The sequence below is a fragment of the Taudactylus pleione genome, unplaced genomic scaffold, assembly GCF_031769625.1.
Source record: "Taudactylus pleione unplaced genomic scaffold, aTauple2 ptg000707l, whole genome shotgun sequence".
NCBI lineage: Eukaryota > Metazoa > Chordata > Amphibia > Anura > Myobatrachidae > Taudactylus > Taudactylus pleione.
The window spans coordinates 17135624-17147500 of NW_028285109.1; the positions used below are offsets into that span (position 1 = coordinate 17135624).

The 11877-nt window shown below is 50.0% G+C and overlaps 1 protein-coding gene across 5 annotated transcripts in view; it reads left to right on the top strand.

Moving 5' to 3' along the window:
• Positions 1-11877, top strand: part of ARMH4 (armadillo like helical domain containing 4) — a 348598-nt gene that overhangs the window by 44040 nt on the left and 292681 nt on the right. Inside the window, exon 1 of one of the 5 annotated variants that reach the window (XM_088456485.1) lies at positions 9887-9944. The exons of the other annotated variants lie outside the window; for them this stretch is intronic. The gene's annotated coding sequence lies outside the window, so the exon portion shown is untranslated. Of the gene's footprint in view, positions 1-9886; positions 9945-11877 lie in introns of those variants that run through there. 5 annotated transcript variants of the gene reach the window in all.

The window sequence follows — 11877 nt, forward strand, 5'->3', positions numbered from 1 at the left end:
TTAATCTAATAAATACCTGAGATGACGTGTGTTGCGAACGGCAAAGAGGCGTCTTTACAAAATAGCGAGCGCATTTTTCGTTCGTTCGCTCAGACATAGAGGCGTCAACAAACCGCAAAGAGCGAGCGGTCAATTTAAATAGCCGGCCCCTTTTTTGGAACGACCGTCCACAAATAGCGTCCGGCTCTGAATCAGGCCCCCTGTTCGGGTGGTCCCCGCCTGACTCGGATCCCCGTTCGGGGCCGAACGGCGGCCTCCTGATGTGGGATTCTCGCTAGAGAATCCAACGTCAGGGCTCCTCTAGTGTAGGGCAGACCGCTGTGATAGCGGTCTGCCCTGCACAGATCAAACACACAGCCGCCAGCGCAGCTGTGTGTTTGTAATAGCAGCCATTGAGAGTCAGACAGACTCTCATTGGCTGCTGCACGGAGGGAGCCGGTTGGAGCTCACTCAGGAGCTCCGTCTTCCGGCTCCCTCCACGCGTAATAGAGCGGGACGGATGGCGGCAGGAGCGGGGATTCAGGTAATTTTTTTCTTTCTTTTTTTGTTTGTGCGTTTTTAAGGGGGTGCTACTGGGGGCATACTAATGGGGCACTGCTACTGGGGGGCATGCTAATGGGGGCACTGCTACTGGGGGGCATGCTAATTCGGGCACTGCTACTGGGGGGCATACTACTGGGGGCATTGCTACTGGGGGCACTGCTACTGGGGGGCATGCTAATGGGGGCACTGCTACTGGGGGCATACTACTGGGGGGTATACTACTGGGGGCATGCTAATGGGGCACTATTACTGGGGGGGTATACTACTGGGGGCATGCTAATGGGGCACTGCTACTGGGGGGCATACTACTGGGGGGCATACTACTGGGGGCATGCTAATAGGGGCACTGCTACTGGGGGGCATGCTAATGGGGGCACTACTACTGGGGGGCATACTACTGGGGGCATGCTAATAGGGGCACTGCTACTGGGGGGCATGCTACTGGGGGCACTGCTACTGGGGGGCATGCTAATGGGGGCACTACTACTGGGGGCCTGCTACGGGGGGCATACTACTGGGGGCATGCTAATGGGGGCACTGCTACTGGGGGGCATACCACTGGGGGCATGCTACTGGGGGGCATACTAGTGGGGGCATGCTACTGGGGGGCATACTACTGGGGGCATGCTAATGGGGACACTGCTACTGGGGGCATACTACTGGGGGCATGCTACTGGGGGTATACTACTGGGGGCATGCTAATGGGGGCACTGCTACTGGGGGGCATACTACTACTGGGGGCATGCTAATGGGGGCACACTACTGGGGGCATGCTAATGGGGGCACTGCTACTGGGGGGCATACTACTACTGGGGGCATGCTAATGGGGGCACTACTACTGGGGGCCTGCTAATGGTGGCACTGCTACTGGGGGGCATACTACTACTGGGGGCACTGCATAGGGGGCCCTACTACTAAGGGGACTGCATAGGGGGCACCACTACTGGGGGCATTGTGTAAGGGACACCACTGCTGGGGGCATTGTATAAGTGGCACTACTACTGCGGGCATTGTATAAGGGGCATTACTACTGTGGGCTTTGTGTAAAAGGGGCACTACTGTGGGCATTGTGTAAAAGGGGCACTACTGTGTGTCGTAACATAAATAAGACACACTACTTTACGGTGTAATGTGAATCAGGGACACTATGTGCGGTGTAATGTGAATAAGATTGTGCACTGTGACTCCTTGAGCCGTAGCCCACTATGTAAACAAGTACTGTGATTCTGCTGGCCATACCCCACTGGGTGGGTGCTACTGGGGGGCATACTACTGTGGGCATTGCTACTGGGGGCACTGCTACTTGGGGGAATGCTAATGGGGGCACTGCTACTGGGGGCATACTACTGGGGGCATGCTAATGGAGCACTACTACTGGGGGGGTATACTACTGGGGGCATGCTAATGGGGCACTGCTACTGGGGGGCATACTACTGGGGGGCATACTACTGGGGGGCATACTACTGGGGGGCATACTACTGGGGGCACTGCTACTGGGGGGCATGCTAATGGGGGGCATGCTAATGGGGGCACTACTACTGGGGGCACTGCTACTGGGGGGCATGCTAATGGGGGCACTGCTACTGGGGGCATGCTAATGAGGCACTACTACTGGGGGCACTGCTACTGGGGCCCTGCTACGGGGGGCATACTACTGGGGGCATGCTAATGGGGGCACTGCTACTGGGGGGCATGCTAATGGGGGCACTGCTACTGGGGGGCATACTACTACTGGGGGCATGCTAATGGGGGCACTACTACTGGGGGCACTGCTACTGGGGGGCATACTACTACTGGGGGCACTGCATAGGGGGCCCTACTACTAAGGGGACTGCATAGGGGGCACCACTACTGGGGGCATTCTGTAAGGGACACCACTGCTGGGGGTATTGTATAAGTGGTACTACTACTGTGGGCATTGTATAAGGGGCATTACTACTGTGGGCTTTGTGTATAAGGGTCACTACTGTGGGCATTGTGTAAAAGGGGCACTACTGTGGGCATTGTGTAAAAGGGGCACTACTGTGTGTCGTAACATAAATAAGAGACACTACTTTACGGTGTAATGTGAATCAGGGACACTATGGGCCTGATTCAGACCCACTCGCGAGCGGCTGTCCGCTCGCAAGTGGGTCGATGTTATGGACTGAGCATGCGCACGACGGAGGGAGCTCCGTCGTGCGCATGCGCCAGACGCGACGAGCGAAGGAAAGTCCTTCGCTCATTGTGTCCGATCAAAGGGGGCGTGCTGTCAATGTTGATTGACAGCACGCCCCCTTTGGTGGGCGTGCCAGGGGCGTGCCTCCCTGACGGGGGCGTTCCCACGGGAACGCCTCCCGTCAAAAGCCGGCCCACTGACATCACTAGTGATGTCAGTGGGAGTGATTTTGGCTCTGATAGAGCCAAAATCACTCCGGAGCTTGCGGTTGAAAACCTCAACCGCAGGCTCCGGCTCGCAAATTTGATGGTCGCGATGGTCTCGACCATCGCGACCTTCACAATGCACGCTCGTATAGCCTGTGGGTGGTGACCCACAGCTATACGAGCGTCCAGGAGGACGCTCCATGAAAATGGAGCCCGGCCCTCATTCAGAGCGTGCGCTCTGCTCAGAGCGTACGGCTCTGAATGAGGGCCAATGTGCGGTGTAATGTGAATAAGATTGTGCACTGTGACTCCTACGGCGGTAGCACACTTTGTAAACAAGTACTGTGATTCTGCTGGCCGTACCCCACTGGGTAGGTGCACTACTTTTAATTTCTGCCACTGCTGTGTGGCAATGTGTCATTGATGTGCTTTAAACAGTAGTGTCTGTGACGCTGCTTTGTCGCTTGGTAACCAGTCAGCTCACTGCAACCTTTGTGGTAATGGTGAAAACTATAATTTAAACTGTGAGTTGGTCTAAATTGACTGTAAATGACTGGAAATTAAGGTTATTGATGTTAATAATACTCTAGGAAGAAAAAAAAAGCCCAATTTATGTGATTTTAGCTTTTTTTTGTCAATTTTTGTAAAAAAATCCAAATCCAAAACCAGTCACCGCAGTTTGGCAAATCCAAATCCAAAGCCGGACGCCGAATTAGAACCAAACCCAAATCCGGCAAAAATGGTCCAGCGCACATCCCTAGCGATAGCTCACACATCGCAGTTGCAGCTTAGCCGAGCATAGGCACACCCACTGCTGCCCTCTCATATCTGTTCAACAGCGTAAACATTGGTAACATCGATGCAGATTGGGCAGTCACACAGCAATAAAGCTCTCATTGCACCATACTTGCCTACACTCCCTGCATTGATGGGAGGCTCTGAAAATTGGAAAAGTAGGCAAGTCTCCTGCACCTCCCTCCAACGCCAGCACCCCACGGTCCCCCGTCCACCAGCTCGCAACCCCCCACGGCCAACCACATATAGAGCACAAGTGGGTTGTACGGGGGGGGTCGATGCAGTCACGCTCCCTAAGCCGCCCACTTTCTGGACCACCGCACCACCTCTCTACCGACCTGGCTGCCCTCTCCAGTAGGAGGGGGCAGCAATAGGCAAGTATGCAGTGCACGCAGATAGCTCTCATGCTGTGCAGAAGATCACAATGGCTAATGTATGTATGCCCATCAAATGGGTGTTTGAAAGGTCAGACACATCTGAATTCGTCTAACCATCCCCGTTTCCACCCCCAAACACTGACTACTTGTCACTCACTTTGTGAGTGGTTTTTCTGTATGAGTATAATCGCAATGCGAGGGGTGGGGTGGGGTGGGGTGGGGGCCTCCGTACATAAGGATAAAACCCTGAGTAGAGTATCGGCAGTTAGAGGTGGCTTGGTAGATTACTTACAATAGTGCTCTGAAGCTTTATATATCACAATCACATGGAACTATCAAAAGGATTGCTGTGCCCTAACATTGAACAATACTGAGGAAGGAGAAACTCGTGTGATAACTTAGAGTAAAAAATCTGGAAAGGGATGCCATCCAGCTGACACCTGTAGTCACTCTTATCCCTACTTATTCAGTTATAAATATCTGTTTCCTGGAATTTACTCTTCTTAGCCTAGGAATATGGGCTGCAGCACACTGTGTACCTTACAAATGTATAAAAATAACATATACCAGTATTTTTTCTATTATGGGCGGGTCTCCGGTTGCACTGACTCCAGTTTTCTCTCTACAATGAACTAACTGTTTTAAATATTTGGGTGTCTGGGTGTCTCAATCACCTCATAATTATGTTAAATTCAGTGGATTTTACAGAGGCGTTGCAGCCCCCCCTGTAAAATCATCCATGACTTCAGAGAGCCAGTTGCAGTCCGTGACTGCACTGGCTTCTCTGTGACTGGATGTGCCTTCCCATTGGAAGCACCACCTGCCAGTCATGCAAAAGACATGCAGCCAGGGGGTGGTGTCTCCTCCCCCTGGTACTATTAGACCGGGCTGCGATTAGCAGAGAGCGGCTTCCAGTGGAAGCCGCTGCTCTGCCTCTCATGCAGCCCTACAGGCAGGGGCTGACTGGCAACTTTTACCCTGGGGGGCAGACACAAGTAAGTGGCCCGGTTTTTCTACCAGCACATTGCAATTGGGAAAGACTCATGATAATAGCGGGTTGGGTATGGGATCCCGGCTGTCAGAATCCCGATAAACCCTCCCACTCTCCCTACCCTAACCCTCCCTCCCCGGTGCCTAACTCTAACCTTCCCCCTTAGTGCCTAATCCTGACTGGGGGACACTCAGGCCCCAACTGATGGCTTCGCATGACTATCTCACAGGCCTTCCCGGTGCCTAACCTAACCCTCCCCCTAGTGCCTAACTCTAACCCTAAACCTAACATTCTGATACTTACCTTCAGGACGCTGTCACCCGGTATTCTGAACCCGGGATCCCGACCGTCGGCATGCCGTGTGACAGGATGCTGACTACATCCCGATAATAGCCTCTGTAGGTGTGCTTTAACTACCCAATGAAATATATGAAAAATTGTTATGTCAAAGAGCTATAAACAAATACAAAGACCAGCCCCATCCCGAACCAGAAACCATTCTAGTGATGATCCCTACATAATGCAGGAACCATTCTACTCACCATTATACAATGCAGGAACCATTCTACTCACCATTATACAATGCAGGAACCATTCCTGTGATGATTATACAATACAGGGATTATTGACGTGACCAATATACAATACAGGGACAATTCTTGTGACAGATATATAATACAGGCACAATTTTAGTAACAGGTATACAATATAGGGACTATTGCAGTGACTGGTAATTATGATAATTTATATAAAAAAAAAAAAAGTATGGTTAATAAATTCCCATTCTATAAGTAAAAAATAAATAAAAACATTACAAATGTGGCATAATAATAATGTATTCTACTGCTTGTTAGTGAACAATAAGCATCCCAGGTAGAATATCTGCATTATGTTCACAGGCTATGGAGCTGCAGCACATGTACTGTTTTCATTAAGACGATTGAACGGCAAATATCAATTAATTAAAAACCTCATATGGGAACTTATAGGCCACAGTCAAGCAAGAGTTCAGCGCATCTAACAATGGCAGCAGCAGTGAAAGTGTTAAATACATGTTTTTACTCATTCACTGACTTAAAATAGTTTAGCAAAACATTGTACAGTAAATATCAGCAGCCTACCCAAGATCCTGGAATTGTGTCTGGCTCTTTAACAGAGCTATGGCCCTCATTCAGAGCCGTTCGCTATTTGCGGTCGTTCGTTTAAAAACAAGGGGTGGCTATTCAAATGATCCGTACGCACATTGCAGTCTGTTCACACCTCTAAGCCTGAACGAACGAGCAAAACATACGCTCGTTTATTTGTTAAAAACGCCCCCTGGCCGCTCGCACCATACGTCATGTCCGCTATTTATTAGATTAATCGAGTACATCGACCAGCGTATGAACTGCTCGCTATTCTTGTGGTTGGTGTTTGCTACCACAAATTTGCGAGCAGTTCTGGCTATAAAATAACCCAGTGACGTGGTCATTGACGCTGCTGTTTTAAATATACACACCCATAAAACGCCCGTTTTGACCTTTAAGCACGCCTGCGTTCGGATCTCCACTCCCCATTTTCAAGCACCTTCCCCTGTTACCACCCACATACGCCTCATTCTGTCACTCAAAATAGCAGGCACTCGCTATATAGCGTACAAACGATTTTCGGCCGCACTGACTGGTTTGCGCATGCGTACTAAAAAGCGTACGCATGCGCAGATGTGCAAACATCGCTCGGAACGAGCGTACTGCCGCTAACGAGCGGCTCTGAATGAGGGCCAATGTCTTTTGTCAAGTCTCACTGTCACATGCATAGCTGCACCTAGACATTTTTGCACACTGGGCACCCTGTCCTGTCTTCTTTAATTTCACGTAACATATTTGTTTTTCTAGTATAAAGCCGGAGAGACTTTAGATTATTCAAATAGTGGGCAGTAACCGGTATATAATATACAGAGAGTGTTGCAGTGCCCACTATTGTAATGCAGAGAATATTATGGTGACCACCATATAAAGCAAGGAACATCACAGTGACCGCCGGATAATGCAAAGAGGTTCTCAGTGACCACCAGATCAGGAAGCGTCGCAGTGATGTGCCATATAATGCAGAGAGGTTCTCAGTGACCGCTAGATCAGGAAGCGTCGCAGTGATGTGCCATATAATGCAGAGAGGTTCTCAGTGACCGCTAGATCAGGAAGCGTCGCAGTGATGTGCCATATAATGCAGAGATGTTCTCAGTGACCGCTAGATCAGGAAGCGTCACAGTGATGTGCCATATAACGCAGAGATGTTCTCAGTGACCGCTAGATCAGGAAGCGTCGCAGTGATGTGCCATATAATGCAGAGATGTTCTCAGTGACCGCTAGATCAGGAAGCGTCGCAGTGATGTGCCATATAATGCAGAGAGGTTCTCAGTGACCGCTAGATCAGGAAGCGTCGCAGTGATGTGCCATATAATGCAGAGAGGTTCTCAGTGACCGCTAGATCAGGAAGCGTCGCAGTGATGTGCCATATAATGCAGAGAGGTTCTCAGTGACCGCTAGATCAGGAAGCGTTGCAGTGATGTGCCATATAATGCAGAGAGGTTCGCAGCGACTGTCAGATCAGGGAGCGTCGCAGTGACTGCCATATAATGCAGAGAGGTTCTCAGTGACCGCTAGATCAGGAAGCGTCGCAGTGATGTGCCATATAATGCAGAGAGGTTCTCAGTGACCGCTAGATCAGGAAGCGTCGCAGTGATGTGCCATATAATGCAGAGAGGTTCGCAGTGACCGCTAGATCAGGAAGCGTCGCAGTGATGTGCCATATAATGCAGAGAGGTTCTCAGTGACCGCTAGATAAGGAAGCGTTGCAGTGATGTGCCATATAATGCAGAGATGTTCGCAGTGACCGCTAGATCAGGAAGCGTCGCAGTGGTGTGCCATATAATGCAGAGATGTTCGTAGTGACCGCTAGATCAGGAAGCGTCGCAGTGATGTGCCATATAATGCAGAGATGTTCGCAGCGACTGTCAGATCAGGAAGCGTCGCAGTGATGTGCCATATAATGCAGAGAGGTTATCAGTGACCGCTAGATCAGGAAGCGTTGCAGTGATGTGCCATATAATGCAGAGAGGTTCGCAGCGACTGTCAGATCAGGGAGCGTCGCAGTGACTGCCATATAATGCAGAGAGGTTCGCAGCGACTGTCAGATCAGGGAGCGTCGCAGTGACTGCCATATAATGCAGAGAAGTTCGCAGCAACCGCTAGATCATGGAGCGTCGCAGTGATGTGCCATATAATGCAGAGAGGTTCTCAGTGACCGCTAGATCAGGAAGCGTTGCAGTGATGTGTCTTATAGTGCAGAGAGGTTCGCAGCGACTGTCAGATCAGGGAGCATCGCAGTGATGTGTCATATAATACAGAGAGGTGCAAGTGACTGCCAGATCAGGGAGCGTCGCAGTGATGTGTCATATAATGCAAACAGGTTCGCAGTGACTGCCAGATCAGGGAGCGTCGCGGTGATGTGTCATATAATGCAAACTGGTTCGCAGTGACTGCCAGATCAGGGAGTGTCGCAGTGGCTGCCATATAATGCAGGGAAGTTTTCAGTGACCGTCAGATCAGGGAGCGTCACAGTGGCTGTATATAATGCAGAGATGTTCGCAGTGACTGACATCAGGGAGCGTCGCAGTGGCTGCCATATAATGCAGGGAAGTTTTCAGTGACCGTCAGATCAGGGAGCGTCACAGTGGCTGTATATAATGCAGAGATGTTTGCAGTGACCGACAGATCAGGGAGCATCGCAATGGCATGAGAGATAATGCAGATCATAGCAGTAATCACCAGATAATGCAGAGACCCACATAAAACACAGATATTATGAATATACCCCTCACACACAATAATAATACCCCCCCACATACACACATTACACCATCCCCAGCACCGACAGTATTAAAACACCCCCTCCCCAAGATAAAAACTACACCCCTCCCCATTGCATAAGTATTCCACCCCCTACACTGGCACTTACCTTTATGGAAGGGGGATGTGTCTCTGGTCCCTGAGGAGGTCCAGTGTACAGGAAAAGAAGAGACAGGATATGAGGATAGAGTGACTAGAGAAGGGGCGGAGACTCGGGGTGAGGGGGCGGGGTCTTTGGCAGGGACAGGAGGAGGTAGAATAAAATAGGCAGGCAAGGTAAGAGAGGGGGCGGGGCCTCCTGGTGAGCGGGCGGGGCTTTAGCTGGGGACAGGAAGGAGTTTAAAACAGTCAGAGAGAGGAGAGGAGGGGGTGGGGTCCTGACCAGGACAGGAGGGAGTACAGTAGATCCAGTAGTACAGTGAAGCGTCAGATCTAGAGTAGTGACAGACAGGGGATAGCAGGGGCGGAGACTCAAGGAGGGCCCGAGGGGAGGGACAGACTCAGACAGGAAGCTACTTGTGCACACTGACTTAACACACACACAGCCCCTGCTGCGGAGCGGACTCAGAAGGAGTGCTCAGTGTGCAGTCACAAGCTGCATGAATGTGACAGACAGCCCGATAACAAGCAGAGAATGCTGCCCAGCCGCTCTGATGGTTCTATTGTCGGAGCGACTTGCAGAGCACTTTCTGCCTGTCACCCGGCCGTCATCAGTCCTGCATGTGCAGTGTGTGACTGCGGCCCTCCCTGAAGGAAAAGTGCACCGGCCTGGGGGGCATATGGCACCCTGCCCCCCGGCCCAGCCCGCCTCTGGCTACAGGGATTCTCGGGGATGAAACCAGTGTAGCCTCCAGAAGCAGTTGCTAATGCGCATGTGCGGTGCCACCGCCGCTCATGTGCCGGACCCAGCGCTTGCCAGATTAATTGCGCAGGCGCCGGGACCCAGCCGGTCACATCCAGACCAGCAGCAGCGGCAGCCCCCCTCAGGTAAGAGGGCCGGAGACGCTGCTGGTTAAATTGAATCTCCACCCTATTACGGAGTTTTTAAAACCAACTTACATATGTGGAAGAAATTGCCCCTTAGCTTGACTGGCAGGATTAACTTGTTTAAAATGATTATGCAACCCAAATATATTTATGTGCTGCAACATTTACCTCTTTATATCCCTGACAGGGTGTTTCAGGGATTTAATGCTTTAATTTCTTCTTTTGTATGGGGTGATAAGAAGGCAAGGATCAAATGTCATAAGCTATGCCGGTCTAAGGGAGATGGCGGCTTAGCCTTGTCCAATTTACATCTCTATTACCTGGTAGCACAGTTATCACATTTAATTGAGTGGGCTACCTAGGGCCGGCGCTACCATTAGGCAGCTGCCTAAGGGCGCCGGCCTTTGGAGGGCGTAGGAGAGTCCACCTAACAAGAACATGGTGATAGCAGGACCCAAGCCCCTATTTGCCGGCGGTGCCTGTTTCCGGCAGCGTCGCAGATGTGATGTAGTAACGTTGCGATGCTGCCACTACAAGTCTTGACTGGAGAAGCCGGCTTCCGAAACACAGCAGTGCAGATCGTTAGGTCAGCGGAGAGCACTGGAGGCGGAGCAGACACAGACAAGGAATGGAGGTGCACAGCACGAGGCAAGAGGATGGCCTGAGATGAGTGAACAAGTGGATAGAAAACTGGTCGTAGTAGGGGCGGCAAAGTGTAGCTTTGCCTTGGGTGATTGCAAACCTAGCACCTGCGCTGGAGCTACCGGGTCTAGTGGTAGGACCCTGCTGGGCTTTCTGGGGGAGCAGACTGATTACTCATTGTCCCAATTACAGATTCTCCTTATAGGTAAAAGGGATAAGAAGTACGCTTCCCTTTTGAACCAGGCAGTTGCGATCTGGTCGGCAGCAATAGCTTACTTGGACACAGGGTTATGATCCCAGAAGGAAGAAGCAGGAGACTAAATCTATAGTTGAAACGCGTTGGTGTTTTAGTCCAAGGCTTGGATCCAGGAAGTGGAGATTCTTCAGAGACACTGCAGGTCGTTGGGATTCCCTGTATTCCTGTTCCCAGGAAGGGCTCTATTAGCGATTTTGGTGTATTCTGTCTACACCCCCATTCTCTGTTACGCCTTGAATTTTATCATATTTTGGTGGATATGTTTTTATCCTGATGTTGAATATTTTATTTAATAAATGGTAATACACTACGATGGTCTTTTCTCCCTCTTTTTCATATGCACAAGTGTGATATGGGAGTGAGAAGATCTCTATGAAAAACACATCTTGGATATATATAGAAATAAACCCTCCTATTGTGACTACGGTGAAAGACTGCAAGAATTTTATATATTGACTATTTTTGAACATTGTATATATTGTTATTATAGGGGTTCTACTTACCTCATTGGATTTCCAGTTTATGTCCTATATTCCTGTACGCTCTGGTGACTGTTTTATATTGTGATTTGTATGTTCTGTTTGGGGCTACTTATAGGAATTACCCTTTGACACCAGTAGCTGCCTATTGTGAAGCGCAAATTCCTATATTTTTATTCTTGTTTAGGGTTATGATCCTGTCATCATTCTGGTCTTTGTATGGCATGACCACTTTAGGCCACATTTATCAAGACAGCTTGCTTAAAACTTTTGACCAGCTCAAATTAGAGCTCAGCAGTCCTAACTCAACCTTTTTTCAATATCTTACAGTTAGTTACACCATGCTTTACATGCCCAGTTTGGGGACTCCCCACCTTGTCTTTCTGTCTCTCCAGTGAGACGCTGTTGCTCTCTCTAGGAAATCGAGGGGTTGTTTCTATTCTGTACTCTACTCTCAATTCAAAGTTTTCTCCTGATAGTCTCCGTTTGTCATTAAAACCTAAATGGGAAGCGGATTTAGGGGTTCTTTCTGAGGAGCAGTGGGCACTGATGCTTG